This window comes from Podarcis cretensis (genome assembly GCF_951804945.1).
Source record: "Podarcis cretensis genome assembly, chromosome: Z".
Lineage (NCBI taxonomy): Eukaryota > Metazoa > Chordata > Lepidosauria > Squamata > Lacertidae > Podarcis > Podarcis cretensis.
In genome coordinates, this window is record NC_137184.1 from 24,321,774 (window position 1) to 24,339,347 (window position 17,574).

A 17,574-nucleotide genomic window follows, 5' to 3' on the forward strand; every position below is an offset into this window, starting at 1 on the left:
GAGAGAAACTTCAGGTGTTTGCAGTTAAATTGGTAACGTCCCATTCGTTCGGTGAGAATCACTGCTTAAAATATGCTCGCGAAGAAGGACCTGTTTCAAAACATGTTGGGCCTGGGGGAAAAAATTCATTTGAAGCGCCTGGAGATTTTTTCCTAATTTGTTATTTTTGTATGCAGGGGAGCTATGGAACTATAACTTGCTTAATTAATTAATTATGCCTGTCCTGGGCCCTATGTTGTTCAACATCTTTAAAAACACTTAGATCCACGATCTCCCTGTGTAAAGCCCTCAAGTTCTTTAAATCAACGAGATAACACAAATATGTGAGATTCAGAGGGGGCTATTCTTAAGAGAGAATATAAGTGCCAGGGTGTGTTGAAAGCTTGGTTCTGCATTTTGCGTTGATGTTAGACGTGTGATGGTCAGCAATTAGCCTGAATCAGCTTTTCCAAGTCTTGTCTATCTTCTGCATTTCAGAATGGTGTGTTTGTGTGTGTGTTTGATCTCCTCCTGCTTTCTGAGCAGAAGATGCTCCGGCACCCGTGATTCTATGAGCAACTGGTGCTTCCTATTCCCCTTCCAAGATGACATCTTAACTTGGTTGCTCCATCACAGCCAAACTACTGTTAGAAGCATACACTCCAACCTGATCTGAGCCCCCAGATTGGCCACAACTGACCTGGGTTGATCCCAGAAACACCTAGTCCAACCTGGATCTTGTCCCAAATCAGTTCAAGGATGGGGCTAATCTGGGGCAGATCTTTAAAGCTTGGGCAGGTTCAAAATAGACCTGTCACAATCATGGAGAAAGTGAAAGGTGGCATGGTCCAATTTTTGGGGGTGGGTGGGATGACAGGTGGGTAAGGAGTGTAGAACTCTCCCCCTGCCTGATCCTTGATGCCCTGCAGCTCCTCTCTGCCAACCAAATGCACTATTGATATCAAGGTCTAAAATGAGCACTTGGCATCCTTGACCAGTTGCCAGGGTTCCAGTAAAAACTGCTGATGCCTGCTCTGGCTCATTTAAAGTTTAGCTCCAATTTTTAATTCCCTATGGTGCCCCAGTGTAGCATTGCTCCATAAGTTGCAATGGGAACTAGATGCAACCATCTTGCACTACTCAGTAAAGTGTTGCTCTCCACTATCAAGTAAGCTCGCCAGGGTCCACTGATGCAGAGGAGGGGCCACTGCATGACACTTTGCTCAGGACTCCTTCAAACCTGGAATCAGTGCTGCTGGTATTGCTCTGGTTAAGCAAACACTACCCACAACCTGTGTGGAGGTGGTGGGGGAATTCTTGACCCCTTTTGTTGTTGCTAAACCAAGCAGACCCCGCCCTTCCATTGCATCACTTGTTTATGCAACTGGGGCAAATCATTGTTTATACAAAAGCATCTGATGCCTTAACGTCCTGAGCCACATAAACAGTGAAGCTTTCGATGTTAATTAATTAATTCAGAATTAAAACACAGTTCTGCTAAGTGCTCAGTTATCTGAGGAGTTCTGGCATCTGGCAAAAGGAGGTGATAGATGGAATGCTTTGTCCCTATGACACTGAGATGGTATTAACACTGTTAGCCCTGTCTTAACTTTGCAACAGGCATCTGTAAAATCTGAGTTTGACACAGATCGGTGGGTGCTGGTCAGATGGGTGCCAAGGCAGAATGCATGGTCATGGGTGTCCCAGAGGTTGGGTACCAAATCAAGCAAACATGAATCAAGGGTCAGTGGCTGGAGGCATGGTGACAGATCAGCTCGTGGTTAGACACCAGATTAAACTGGTAAAGGCAAAAAATTGTTCAGAGTGTGCAGTTGGCTTGGAAAGAAAAGTTTTTTATGGCTTGGCAAATCACCATTGGTTTGTGAGGTCAGTTGAGTATCTTCACCAGGGGTAAGATAACAGGGATTGGTCATGGTTCAAAACATACAAACCCTTTACACTCTAAAAGCAGGATCCTTTAATTCCTCCAGAGGCACATTCAATGGATTATAACCTCCAATCCTGCTCATTTTACCTACTGCATGTAGAATGTTTGTCTCAAGTGCCCCACTCAGCCCAAAAAAGATTCAAGATCTGTGGTCAGAAAAGGTTTCATTGTCGCAAATTTAATTTTAAAAATACTTAAACATACTTGAAAAAGACCAGGGAGAATTTTTCTCTGTGCGGCAGGTAGAGTTTATTATGATTTGCTTCTTCTTGCTGGTTGTGGGAAATTGCAGGAAAAGGAATGCCCCCCCCCAACTGCTTTACATTCACAGAGGAAATTCAGAGGTCAGACAATAGAAAGTTGATAAACCATGAAAATACTTGTTGTCAGCATAAGATGTCAAAACATACCAAGTGAATATTTTTATAGCAACAACTTATACCTGTTTGGGCAAGGCTAGAAGTGTGGTGGGGGGAGGTTATGAAAATTCATTACCTTGGTTATCAGTAAATGCAAATGATTAGATGTGGCATAGATGAATTCAGTTTACAAAAACCAGTCGGACTTGCAAGCAAGGGGATTTTCACATGGTGCTGGAAATGGGGTGGGCCTTTGTTGTTATTGTTTTTCTTCTATTTGCATTTTCTTGTCTGCAGTTTGAATAGAATGCCAACATACGCAAACAGGTACAGCCAGATAGAAATTATTTTACTTCTGTTCCATGTCCACAATGTTCATGCCACCACACAAGTAATAAGAAGTGGGGGAGGGGTTAACTTAGTTAATGGTTCTAACCATATGGCTTTTAAACATTTTGTTTGTTTGTTTTATTTAGAGCACTTGTCCCCCTCTCTTCAGCAAAAAAGGCTTCCTGCAGGCTTACAACCTAAAACCCCACAACACACAAGGAAAAGGGGACAGGAAGGGAAGAGGAAAATCAGAACCAAAGCTCAGTTGTTCCTCTAATGCCCAGTTGGCCCAGTTCAGAGGCAGGAGGTGCCTGATGGAGCTGGGCTCTTCACAAATGTGATGGAGTGAGCTTTCTGCTTCCTGTCTCTCCCACTGAGGCAGTCTGGGGGAATGAATGCCTCCAGATGACAGCTGAGGGGAGAGCAGGCCTAGTGGGGCTGGCCTGTCACAGCAGAGCCAGTGGAGGTGGCTTGGCTTTTCACCTCTCCCACTGATACTTACCGGTACTTATTTAATGAAATTTTAGCCCATCCCATATTGGGACCTTTTAAAGAAGATAGTTTTAAGAAATGAGACTTAGGAATACAGTGGTACCTCGGGTTAAGAACTCAATTTGTTCTGGAGGTCTGTTCTTAACCTGAAATTGTTCTTAACCTGAGGTACCACTTTAGCTAATGGGGCCTCCCGCTGCCACCACACTGCCGCTGTGCGATTTCTGTTCTCATCCTGAAGCAAAGTTCTTAACCCGAGGTACTATTTCTGGGTTAGTGGAGTCTGTAACCTGAAGCATCTGTAACCCGAGGTACCACTGTATTGATTCTACTGTATTCCCTTTTAAAAAATACTGAGGCTCAGACTTTGAGTGGCACATTTCACTGATGCTGCACTTTAAAGTATTTGCTTAAATTATCTACCATCTTTATTTATTTATTTGTTTGTTTGTTTATTCCCCTTTTCAAAAATAAACCACAGGGCATTCAATCCAGATTGGGGCTGTGGTGCCTGGAGGACCCATGGGGGACTGACTACATTCTTCTGCCCTCAATTTTGCCGAAGTAGCTTCCCCTGCCCCCGCTTCAAAATTTGAGGTGCCAGTGAAATTCTTCAGTGTCAGGTTCAGAAAAGGGAATCAGAGGCTTCTTTTAAAGCCCACCTCAAAGGAGAGTAAAGCTTTAGAAGTTTCTAAATCCTTCTCCATCTTAGATTAAAATCTGAGCAGGAAGAGAATTGCTGGTTTTCCTTGGATTTTTTTAAATTTGACAAAGTAAGAAAAAATTAAGAGGATGCAGGAGCAGAAGAAATTGTTGAGAAGGAGGGAGCCTAGAGAAGAGTGGATTCAACAACTCTTAGCTGAATCTAGCAGTGGAAAACTTCACCTGTATCCCTTTCTCCAGTCTTCATTATATTATTTCTTGGTGAGCAATTGGGTAGACTCCTGCCTGCAGGCTTTCAACTCACTCTTTTTTATTTTCCTCCACAAATTTGTATTTTGGTCAAATTAGAGGTGGGAGAGAAGCAGTTCCTAGGGGAATGTTTCTCCTGATTGCCATAAAGATGAATCTTTTCTGCAACCTCAAGCCTTCTGATCTCAACAACTAATCAGGCTGGATATATCCCAAGATACATACATCCCAAGAGCAGGGCCCTTCCCCTGTGGCTACAACCCTGAGGATGGGGAGAGAGTAATGAAGGGAGGGAGCTACATGAAAAGGGAATTCAGTTCACATGGGAAGGCAACTCAGAGGCCACCAGTATTTTAATTTTTCATACTTCAAAACACATAGCTCATTTTTAATCTAATGAAAACAAATTAGCATTGCAAATCACAGCAGTCCCTCACAGAGGCGTAGGAAGGTCAGGTAGTACCCGGTGCGGAAAATTTATTGTCACCCTCCCCCCCCCCATTTTTATTTTTATTTTTTAACTGCAAAAATGGTTTTACATTATTTCATATTTTCTTACAAAGGAATGTGGATTCTGGGCCTCTGATAACAAGTAGGCGACTGTGGACAGATACTTAAATCTACAGGATGGATTGTGTTTTGGCTTGTGTTATTTTATATTTATTGTTTATTTATTTAATAAAATTAATTTAAAAAACCTGCAAAGTGGTTTACCAAAACACCACAGCAGTAAAATCAAGAAAAATTTTAAAACATACAAAAGCTAAAATATTAAGATTAAAATTACTTCAACTTCCTAAGCATCTAGGTATGCTTGCCTAAAGAAGAATGCTTTTAGCAGGTGCCTGAAAAGAGTCTAGCAAAGGCACATGCTTTGTTGAAATTTCAGCCTTCATGACATAGGAAAACAGCCAAGTAAATAGCTATTTTCATGGAGGAGGGTCAAGATATTAACTGATATGCATGAAATGTCATACGTAGCTATATAATCCCTAGTGTAGTAAGATAAGACCTTTGGAGCAGGCATTTAAAAAAAAATAATATGAACCACCCTAGTAGGGTAGTAATTGTTCCTTGATAATTTGTCACCCCCCTCCATGATGGCACCTGGGGCGTACCACCCCCTGCCCCTGTTTCCTATGCCCCTGGTCCCTTGTGCAATAATCCTGTGATAAAGATGAGGCAGCAAGGTAAACTGCATTTCCGTGCGCTCTGGCACTCGTCATGGTCCTCCATGCACCAGTAGCAATTTAGTAATGCTGGCCACATGACCCAGAAAGCTGTTTGTGGACAAACGCCGGCTCCCTTGGCTTGAAAAGCAAGATGAGCGCCACACCCCATAGTCACCTTTGACTGGAGTCCAGGGGTCCCTTACCTTTACTGAATCAGTAAGTGGGAGGCAGTGCCACCGCTGCTGTCCACTCACTTAAATGAGATGCAGAGCAAAGGCGTGCTGGAAATAAGCTCGCTCCAAGGGAAGGAAGAGGATGCTTCAGAAGGCACTTTGCAAAGCCTCTGAGGGAATTTTGGCAGATGGGTGGCGCCACCCATTTGTGAGTCATGTGATGTCATGATGGCATCATGTGATTGACAGGTGGACAGTCACACCCCCTACCTGTCACATTTGGCCTGCAAGGCTGATTCTGAGAAGGAGCTGGTCTGTGGAGCCAAAAACAATTCCAGTCCTTGATCTATACTCACTGGCAGAAGCTCTCCAGGGTTTCAGGCATGGGGCATGAGGTCAGGGACTGACCCTGTGAATGCAGAGCTTGTGCTCTGCCACTTAGCTATGACCCTTCCCCAAATGGGAAGTCCACTGATCCATCTAGCTCAGCAGCATCTAGAGCAACTGGCAGTAACTTCCATTGCTTTCAGACAGGCAGCCTGACCTGGACATGGCAGGCATTGAACCTGGAACTTTTTACATGCAAAACATATGCTCTGTCACTGTGCCATAGCCACCCTTTCCCATTCTCATCCCCATGTAATCTGAATCCATTATGCACTGGACTGGGCTACAAAAGTGTTCTCACTGTTCCTCCCTCTTTCTCTTTTCCTGCCTTATTTTTGAGGAAAGGGATTGAGAAACCAGGAGTGGGTATCAGTACTTCAGAAAATCACAGAAACACAGGGCCTTTGAAGGGTTCAGAAAATGATCACATCCAACCTCGCCAGGGTTCTTATTCATCAATCCCTCCACAAGTTTAACTCACATAATCTCATACATTTCCAAGGGATTTCCTCTTAACTCAGTAGAGTTAACTGAGCAGAATTGGACCCCAGAGGCTTTGTTCTGCTTTCATTAGCATCAGTGCAAATTGGGAGTAACTGGTTAGATTTTAATGGGGTTTCTACTTGCATTCGAGAAAATAGGACCCAATCTAGTGCAATTAAAGAGTTTAGCCTCTTTGTAGCTGGGCTGATGAAAAGAGCCTGCATTCATCTTGTGGTAGATTTTATGTGCAGCATTAAAAGGAAACTCCAAAGTGGAGGTGGGGGGAATGGGAAGCCAAATTAACTTCAAAAGTTGTATTGAACAGAGTTATTTGCTAAATGTGTGTGGATTTGCAATTAGAAGCATTTTTGGAATGGAGTTGTTTGAAATCTAGCAAACAACAAGGCCCGAAAAAGACCCAATATGGAGGCCAAATGGCCAAAATATTGGGAAATATTAGAAAAAGATGGAGACAATTGGAAATTGCAGAGTTTGGAGAAAATTAAGGACAAAGTGCGAGACTGGTTACATTACGCTCAGATTAATGAAGTTTTTAAAAATGACAAAAAGTTAGGGTTCCAGGTGGAGAAATCGAAATTGGAAACAGAACTGTTAGAACCTAAGACTAAGATACTTTCAAGAATGTACAACTTGCTGTTAAAATGGAATACACAAGATGAAATGGTTAAATCGGCCATGATAAAGTGGGCACAGGATATAGGGCATAATATCATGTTTGAGGACTGGGAAAGGTTGTGGACCAACGGGCTGAACTTCACTGCATGTAATGCTTTGAAGGAAAATGTAATGAAAATGATATATAGATGGTACATGACCCCAGTTAAACTTGCCAAAATATACCATTTGTCTGATAACAAATGTTGGAAATGTAAAGAAAATGATGGAACATTCTTTCACCTCTGGTGGACTTGCCCGAGAGTGAAGGCCTTTTGGGAAATGATATATAATGAGTTGAAAAAGGTATTTAAGTATACCTTTACTAAGAAACCAGAGGCCTTCCTTTTGGGTATTGTCGACCAGAAGGTGTTAAAGAAGGACCGAACTTTTTTTATGTATGCAACAACGGCAGCAAGGATACTCATCGCTAAGCACTGGAAAACTCAAGATCTACCCACACTGGAAGAGTGGCAGATGCAACTGATAGACTATATGGAACTAGCCGAGATGACCGGCAGAATCCGAGACCTGGGAGAAGAGAAGGTTGAAGAAGATTGGAAGAAATTTAAGATTTACTTAAAAAAGCATTGTAATTTGGTTGAATATTAAGATGGAGGCTAGATCATAAATAATAGACCACCACTAAATTAGATGCAATTAGGATGATAAGTGAGATTGAGGGAAAACCATAAACCTTTGGGAGAACTATTAGATTATATTCTAAATGAATGGGACATAAGCATGTAAACAAGATGATAAATTGCGGGCAAGAATTGACAAAGATGCAAGTGGGAGCGGAAGATGTGAGGGAGTCCAAAGAAGTTAAGAAACTATGTTATGATATATGTTACATTGTTTATTATATTTGCAGTTATGTTTAAAAATCTTAATAAAAATTGATTTTTTTTAAAAAAAGAAATCTAGCAAACAAGAATCCGATAAGAAACAAAACAAAATGACTCCGACTTTTATTTCCCTCCACAAATTTGCATTTTGCTCAAATGGGTGGGGCAGCTCCTTAAAGGAATGTTTCATTTCATTGTGCAAAAGCCATTGAGATGAATCTTTTCTGCAGCCTCAAGCCTCTGATCTTCTTACTCATATATAACTAATCATAAAAATGATCAAATAGGAAAGTGCAACTGTATGTGTGGACAGCATTTTCTAGAGTGGATTAATAATTCAATCTACATGAAGAAGCTAAAGAAGAAACCAGGGCTGGACTCCTGTTAATAGTGCTGCAAGCACCCCACTTCTAATAATTTGGAAATTTAAGTAATATTTATCCAGGTGCCATGTAAGGCAATTTCCCCCACTGACAATGCATTAGGACACAGATTAAAGGTAAGCAATAGGAAAAGGAACTCTGCTTTAAATTTATTATGTTTATTGTTGGACTAAAGCAAATGCATTTCCTACTCTTGAGCTTCTAGTTAATGCATGTGTTCCTTTAAACCACACGAGGGCATTGTTTGTATAGCAATCTAGCCAGCACTTGTTCATATGTCTCTTTGTCTAAGTTAACTCTACCCCTAAAAGCTGAGCCATTTTGTTTGCTGTTCTCTCCAGACAAGATGTTTGCTATTTCTCTCATGTCACCACTCACCCTGTAAATAGTTCCTGCATGAATAAATCCTTTGAACTCCAAAAACTGTAAGTTATTATTCAAATTTAATTCAGCCAAGCTGCAAGGCCTGTTAACAGCTATGAGCATAAAATGAGACTGACCCAATAATGATCTCCATTATTAATAATAGGGATGAGGTGGATCTAAGTAGTTAGGAAATGCATGGAGATTTTAAAAGAAAATACAAATAGTTATTTTGCCTTCCGGTAGATGGTCAAGTCTGACAGGAACCCAACGGGGCTGCTACACATTAATGTCTCTTTTCAGTTTCTGTGCATTTCTTCGTAGTACACACATTTTCCTGGTGTCTGAATGCAAAGCAGGAGTTGATTATGTAGCGAACCTAGACACATAAGCATGCCTGAAGGATTTGCAGTTTCATGGTAATACATAACGCTTACAAGTAGAGTCACCTTGGTTTCACATTTATCAAGCTTATGCAAGCTCCAACCTTTTACCACCTTGCGACAGAAATGTCATCCTCATTTGTCTGAAGGTGACAAACAAATTGCTTGACAGTCTACAGTGGAAATTGTAGAGGCTAGCCAGAAAGAAGCCCAGTGAAAAAACAAAACATCTGTGAGCATTGTGCAATGCCAGGTGATAAGACAATTCCAGGTACATAGAGTTTGTTCAGAGAAAGGAACACTCTTTTTAAAGGGGGGAAAAACTTACAGAGAAATTTCTCTACCCAAAGCTATGAAATCAGGATGCATATTCCAGTCAGCAAGGAGCACTGTCTGCTTCCCAGGGAATAAAATTTGCAAACATATTCCATTTCTCCTTTGGGAATAACCTGCCAATTTCTTAACCTCAGTGATTTTAAAAATGTTAATTTTTAAATCATCGTCATTATCCATTCCTTCAGAAGAGCTCATTTTTTTAACAGTAGCCCTTGGATACAACTGATGTGTGCGTGCATGTGTGCCAAGCTGACATTATGAACTGAATCAGCTAATAGTGTACTTGCTAAATTGTGTGTATCATTAGGTTTGAACTGCACATACTGTATTCAGATCACAGCGCTCATGGTCTGAAAATGTCATAGGAAGCTGTGCTATACTGAGTCAGATCAATGGTGCACCTAACTCAGTATTGTCTACACTGACCGGCAGCATCTCTCCAGGGTCTCAAGCAGGGAGTCTTTCTTGTCCCCACCCAGAGGTGTGCCTCTGCATACAAGGCAGATGAGCTATAGCCTTTTCTCTGAGCAATTCAGATCCAAGTGTAATTCTGATAGAGTTCACAACATTGGACTCTGAGTACAAAAACAGTATCAGGTATTTTATTGATGAAAACACCAAGTCATCATCACTACCTAATATTTTTGCATAGCAAAGACAATTCAGATGATATTGCATATCCAACAGTATCCCTAAAACACAGTTGCAGGAATGCTGAGGTAGCTCATAATTCTGATCATTAATGTGACTTCTATGGTTCCTGTTTATTGCAAGCTTTGTGTAGCAGGAGAAGGAAGTGTGGGAAGTGTCTTTAAGTAGGGTGGGAAACCTCCAGCCCATAGGTAACACCAGGCCTTGAGTCTATTTTGGTTAGGCCACACCCATTTGCCCTACCCTTGACATGGTATATGATATCAGGTATGGACAGAAAGGTGCCCATTGGGACTGGTAGGGTGAAAGGCAGAGACGCCAACAGCAGGTGATGTCAGAGCCAATGACAGGCAGAGTCAACTCACTCTAGTTTTGTCCCCATCCTCCTCCTCCCTGTTGAATTATACAAAGGCAACACTAGTAAGGAGGAGGAGGAGGAGGAGGAGGAGGAGGAGGCTGACAGGCAGTGCTGACATCCCTGAACTCATTGTTGTCAGAAAGATGGCAGGCAGGTGAGTGGTGGGTCAGTGCCCCATTCACAGTAATGGTCCAACCTTCACTGAGTGTGGGACAGCTTGGTCTAAAGGGGGCATCATGCATGGGACCATACAAGCTCTGACAATCAGCAGACCATCAGGGTTTCCATAACCTGCATGCAGTTTTGTTCAGGGTGGCTTTGCTAAATGAGTCTCCTGATGTCATTGTGCTTTCAGGTGATCGGCAGGGTAGATGGCCCCACCTACCTGTCAAATTGGCCCACATGGGCTGGAGGAAGGAGAATTGATCTGGCTTGCCAGCAGGACTTAATTCCCCACCCCTAGTCTTTAACCTTTCTCCCTGAAGTTGTACAGGTTGCTTGGATACTAGCAACAAAATGAATTTCCATCAGTTAGCTTGAAAGCATGTTTCTTTTTTGGTTTCTGGTTTAATGTCATTTGCTCAAGACAAAAAAATAAAATAAAAATCAACGGAAGGGCAGCCTTTCTTTGAGGCAATGGTACCAAGTGCTACGCAGAAAACAGTTAATGTAAAAGGTAAAGGTACCCCTGCCTGTATGGGCCAGTCTTGACAGACTCTGGGGTTGTGCGCCCATCTCACTTAAGAGGCCAGGGGCCAGCGCTGTCCGGAGACACTTCCGGGTCACGTGGCCAGCGTGACATCGCTGCTCTGGTGAGCCAGAGTCGCACACGGAAACGCCGTTTACCTTCCCGCTGGTAAGCGGTCCCTATTTATCTACTTGCACCCGGAGGTGCTTTCAAACTGCTAGGTTGGCAGGCGCTGGGACCGAGCAGCGGGAGCGCACCCCGCCGCAGGGATTCGAACCGCCGACCTTTCGATCGGCAAGTCCTAGGCGCTGAGGCTTTAACCCACAGCGCCACCTGCGTCCCTTAGAAAACAGTTATAGCAGTATAAATAACAACAAGCAGAGCTGTAAGAGGTAAATTTTAAATTTGGATAACTTTTGCTTTATTAGTAATTTCCCCTCCATTCTAAAAGGGATCAATGCAGGCACCTTGGCCATAACTGCAGTAAGAGAATGCTAACAGCAATTGCTTGTCAGGTTTTTTCCTGGTCCAACTCAAGGTGCTCACATTGATGTTGAAAGTCCTAAACAACTTAGAACCCAAATAACTGAAAGACTACATCTTTCCTCCAGGACTCTCCTATTTACCTCAGTAATATCCACACTGATTGGCAGTGGCTTTCCAGGGGTTCAGGCAGAAGTTTCTCCCACCCCTACTTGGAGATGCCGGGGACTGAATCTGGGGTCTTCCATGTGTCAAGCAAAGGCTCTACCACTGAGCTATAGACCTTCCTCTTATTTATCCTAGTGTGCTGGTGCTTATCTTTGGAGCCCTGCATGCAGCTGTGCCAGGTAACCCAAAGGAATGCCAGCTGCCACATCAGCCTGCCCATTCACTGAGATCATCATCACAGGCCTACCTCCACATCTGCTCCCCTCCCACCTCTGGTGTGTGGTGACTGCCCTGTGTAGGGAATTCTCTGCTTAATAGGCTGTTTGATGCCTAACTTTCCTCCATAATATATTCTGATACTGGAGCTCTTGCAAAGTGAGACAGCTAAGATAGGGATTGGGGAGGGGATTAGATTCAGTTTACATCTAGGTGAATTTATCTGATTCACACTTTTCTGAAACAATGCATAAAGCACAGCTGTTCTTAAAAATTTGCACTTCTCTGGATTTTGCAGTACAGTTCTGCAGCTAAGAAATGTGCACAAAAAGCATTCATTGGGGTATAGTGTACAGATAAATGTATATATTAGTGAAAATAACGTATACAAATTCATTATACACCTTTAGGTGCCAGGTGAAAATGGTCCTCTTCAACCAAGCCTATATTCTTTTAAATGTGTTTCTGGGAGGTGTTGGCAGGAAGGGGGTTATTGGTTTGTTTTCTTCTTGTTTTTATCATGTATCTTGTGTGTTTTATCTTGTATTTTTATGCTGTGATTTGCCCTGAGATCTATGGATGAAGGGTGGTGTACAAATTAAACAAACAAACAAACAAACAATATAGGATTCCATGGTGCTGAAGGTAAACAGGTTTGCTTTATCTCCCAGTTGGATTGTTTGGTTTTACACAACCATCCTCATTGCTTAATTTAGTATCCAGTATAATGATTTACTCTCAGCCTGACTGTTCTGCCCGCATATTTTATTTCAGGTTCATTGAACACAGATTTATGTTTTAACCTTCTCTTTGTGAAGAAGTCTAGCTATCACCTTGTTTGGGAAATAGTAGGATACCTTCTCTTCCTCAAACACTTTCAGTGTTTAGTTTTGCCTTAATTTTCTGGTAAGATTCATTATCCAGATTAAATAGAAACTGGTCTCATATCTGATTCCTTTTATGGACCTGTATTTCTGAAATAACTTAATAAATATTAGACTATTATTTCAGTAGTACATGCAAAAATTGATGCTTTTTCAATAGCTCTCACTTGTCCTCATTGTAATGGGTAGGCAAATATTACTGCCTGTCCTGCATTGTGATGGTATCCTGTCCACTGCCTGATGCAGTAGACAAGGATGAGGTGGGATCACCTAGGTGAGTATTTCATGAAAGAGGATGAGGCTTCAAGAGGAAAGGCATTAGTTGCATTCACATGGCACTTTATCTTGTCTCCACGACTTCTCCCTGTTAAATTCTGAATTATATTTGAGACTGAACCTGACTGCTGCTGGTTACATTAGCACATGTAGTTTCATTCACCATCTGGGCAAGACCTTACAAGCATGCAAAGGGAAAGACAAGCATCCAAACCATGCAAAGAACACAACTTCTCCCTGCTCTCCCTCCCCCACCAATGTCTGTTTAAGATAATTAGGCACATTTATCCTTCCCAGATTCAATGCCCACTGTTTATTTGATATACAATAAATGTTGATGAGTAGAAGGCTCATTTCTGGCTTACAATTCTTGGGAAAAGCAGATACCAGAGCAAAGAAATGGTGTGCAAGTAGTGCAATAATGAACACCTTGAGCAGGCATGCATTGGAACTTAAGCTTATTTAGGCTTAGGCTATTGCCTAGTTCTCAGTTTTTTCCTTCTTCCCTATAATAAAGGGCAGTTTCTCACATTTAAAAACTGTAGTTAGTCCTGTAATAATTCTTTAATATCTGTGTCAGAGGGTGGGGTTGTATTTTAGGGATACAGCACCTCCCTTGCATGCAGAAGATCCCAGGTTTCATCCCTGACATCTGCGTTTGAAACTCAGGAGAGCAACTGCCAACCAGTGCCAACCAAACCGGGCTAGTGGTCCAACTTGGTATGGGGCAGCTTCCTATGTGGGACCGTTCCAGGTGGTGTCTCTTTCCAAGGTGTGGTGGATCATAGCTGGATGTGGGGCTTTTTTTATGGTGACACCCTAGTTGTGGAATAATCTTCCCAGGAGCACTTTGGTGGCACTTACTTGACTGGTTTTTTATAGCCAAGTGTAGGCAATTCTGTCATGCCAAGCTTTAAAGGGTTTATGTATTTTATCCCAGTGTTGTGGGAACAACTCTAGGGGGTGTTGTTTTGCTTTGTTTTCATTCTTGTTTTTATTGTGTATTTTGTGATTTTGTCTTTTATTTTTTATCCTGTGAACTGAGATCTACAAATGAAGGGTATACAAATAAATAATAATAATAATAATAATAATAATAATAATAATAATAATAATTTGTACCCCACCCATCTGACTGGGTTTCCCCAGCCACTCTGGGTAGCTTTCAACAACAACAACAACAACAACAACAACAACAACAACAACAACAACAACAAACACAGGGAGACATCAAGCATAAAAAAAATTCCCTATAGAGGGCTGCTTTCAGATGTAAGAAGTTAGATAGTCACCATTCCTGCTGAGGTTTTTTTTAAAAAAAGATTTTAATTTCTTGAGGTTTTGAGCTTTGAGGGCTTAAATTGATGCTTTACATTTTTATATAGTGTAGGTCTCAAACCAGCTTACCAACATAAAACACACTATATAAAATGTAAAAATGTAAAACATCAATTTAGCCCCCACAACTCAAAACCTTAAGAAATTAAAATCTAAAAAAAGGAAGTAAAATATCTGAAAAGCATTAAGGATGGAAAGACTTCTTGTTACAAAACAATTTTGACCAGGTATCTGAAACTCAGTGTTAGGGAGCATTTGGGAACATTTTTGGGTTCCCTCAAAACTTCTCTATCCCTTACTGCAGTTAGGCTTGAAAATGGGAGAGCAGCACGCAGTGGAGGCTGGCCCATGAGAGTGAATGGGGCACTGCCCCAGCATCCACAGTCTGTTCTCCACCAGGCCCCACCTGCTTGCCTTCTTCCTTGAAAGCAGCCTAGCAGGTGGTTCTGCCTGTCAGCTTTCTCAGTGCTTTCTTTTCTTCTTAAAAAAAATGTTTAGGGGTACTCTCATTTACCTACTCATATTGAAATACTGCCCCTCAATGAGGCCAAACTTAGATTCACATAATGTTTAGGGGTATGCATACCCGTGTTCCCCCAGAAAAATAGCACTGGTCCTCCTTATTAGTCTCAGTGCTGCAATTATTGAACTCAGCAGGCAGGAGGATGAGGATAAAACTAGAACCAATTGGCTCCCCCTGTCACTGGCTCTGGCTCCGCCTACTGTTTGGGCATCCTTCATTCCGCCCCACCAGTCTTGGGTCCAGCAACACTTAAAAGTTGAGAGGTGGGTAATGGTAAGTACCTGAGTGATCCTTAGCACCCTTAAGAATACACAAGTGCCACTGAAAACAGAACCAGCAAGCTAGCGGGTGCAGAGGTTTAGACACGAAGAGTTTTGAACAAGCGAAGTGCTCTCAGATATTTGCTGGATGTAATAAAGAGGAGAAACTGCAAAGCCCTTTTTGTGTACAGGACAACAGTCTTGTTAACAATGAGCTAAACTGCCTTTGTTAAGAGGGGGACGGAAGGAAGGTAAGGTTGTGAAAATTTATTTAACTGAAGGTGATTTATTTTAGGGATTTATAACCTAATCCTTCAACATGTTTTCAGAGCATCTCATTTAAATCATTGATTGAATTCACCATAGGGGAAAGACCACTTTAAATCAATGATTTTAATCAAGTTTCTCCCTTTGTGATTCATAATGCTTTTCAACAAATTTGTGTACCAGTTGGCTCTAGTAACAGTTTTTTTGGTTTGTGCTAAATAGAGTTTTTCTGAATCATTATTTCAGAATCTCCGATCTTGCATAATCATGCATATCTTGCATGCAAGAGGCTTGTGACTTCTATGAGACAAAGGGAAAGGTACTAAATTAAAATGCAATTTTATACCCACTTATCTAGGAGTAAGCCCTGTTGATCCTGGCAGGACTTACTTCTGAACAGATATTAGCATTAGTATTATCAAAGGTATTTACCGTATTTTTTGCTCTATAACTCACTTTTTCCCTCCTAAAAAGTAAGGGGAAATGTGTGTGTGTGTTATGGGGCGAATGCAGGCTGCGCAGCTATCACAGAAGCCAGAACAACAAGAGGGATCACTGCTTTCACTGCGCAGTGATCCCTCTTGTTGTTCTGGCTTCTGAGATTCAGAATATTTTTTTTCTTGTTTTCCTCCTCCAAAAACTAGGTGCGTCTTGTGGTCTGGTGCGTCTCATAGAGCGAAAAATACGGTATATACTGCTTTTCAGGTATCTCACAAAGCAGTTTGCACAAGATTATTAGAATAAGCATCATTTTATTTTAAAATCACAATAAACTGGAGAAGACAATCTGTTTGTTTAGAAGAAGCTGCTGCTGTGTCTTCTTCACTCCCTGCAAGATGGTTCTGCAGAGAATGGTGGCAGTTCACAAGGCTGTTTCTTTTTCTTCTCACCTCACCCCACAATATGGTTCTGCAATCACTGCAGCAGCATGATTAGAATTGTGCTAATTAGTGGTTGTCTCTGTACACATGCACTGACTAACAACACAACTTTATGCATGTTTCCTTGAAAGCTAGACAGTGGCGTAGCGTGGGTTGTCAGCACCCGGGGCAAGGCAAGTAATTTGTGCCCCCTAACCCCTGGATTTTAGCAGGGGGCAGAGAGCTGCGAGTGTGAGCGCCCCCCCAGATGTTGCGCCCGGTGCAGCTGGCCCCCCCTGCACCCCCCCATGCTACGCCACTGCAGCTAGAGCCACTGTGTTCATTGATGCCTACTCCTAGATCAGCGTTTGAGGTTTGTAGTAGGGATGGGTTAATTTATAGATTTTTTGCATGCAAAATGCATCCTCTGTCACAGAGCTATGGCCCTTCTCCATCTGGAGAGCCATAGATACCCTGTCTTTGCATTATGGGCAAAGTGTTTGTCCAAGTGTTTAAAGAATGATGTGGATGCTGGAGTCATCAGAGACAGTTCACTAGGATAGTGTCTCTCACTGCTCATTGCAGCCCTTCATCAACCTGGTGGTCTTCAGCCACATTTAGACTGCAGGTAAAGGCTGCCATACTGAAATGAATGGTAGTTGCAGAAGAACACAGCAGTGCAGTGCCAGGTATATTGTTCCAGGGTGCTCCTCTTTATCCCAGGAGAGTTCATGCTGGAGATTTTCCTGGAGCATTATTTCATCTGTGTTTTCAGAAAAAAGCATCTGAGATCTTATTTCTCTCTCATTTTCTCCCATCACTTCAATACAATGTGTTGGAATCTATAGGTGAAGGACTGTTATGAGGACTTAAGTCCTATGTTTTTATATATGGGGGTGGGATGGATGTTTGGGTGGGCTTGGGAATTTGTTAGATTTTGATGAATTTGTAATTTTTGCAGTTTTTATTTGTATTGTTTTATTGTTTTCTGGGTTGTTTTTGTTTTTTGTTTTTATTGTTTTAAGGTTTTATTGTTTTAGGCTGCGAAAGAATAACATTAATTGCCATCAATGGAGGCTACTATGAGGCTTGGGATTGCTACCGTGGAGGGGCGAGGGAGAAATGGCGGTGGGGGCAGATGTTGTAGGCGAAGGGGATCGAGATATGGATATGCTCGTACCCCTTCCAATCTGCGCCTCATCCCGCGGGACGAGGGTAGGGTGAGCAAGGATTACTCACCTCCGTCATTGGTGCTGTGCAATGCCAGGTCTATAGGCAACAAAACTGCCACCCTGCGAGATTTCTTTTTCTCGCAGGGGGTCGACCTGGCTTGTGTGACGGAGACCTGGGTGCGTGAAGGGGCAACAGTTACCTTACGA

At 42.1% G+C, this 17,574-nt stretch overlaps 1 protein-coding gene across 5 annotated transcripts in view; it reads left to right on the forward strand.

Annotated features, from left to right (window-relative positions):
* TRPC5 (transient receptor potential cation channel subfamily C member 5) overlaps positions 1-17,574 on the forward strand; it is a 177,542-nt gene that overhangs the window by 12,904 nt on the left and 147,064 nt on the right. Inside the window, exon 1 of one of the 5 annotated variants that reach the window (XM_079961628.1) lies at positions 8,544-8,566. The exons of the other annotated variants lie outside the window; for them this stretch is intronic. The gene's annotated coding sequence lies outside the window, so the exon portion shown is untranslated. Of the gene's footprint in view, positions 1-8,543; positions 8,567-17,574 lie in introns of those variants that run through there. 5 annotated transcript variants of the gene reach the window in all.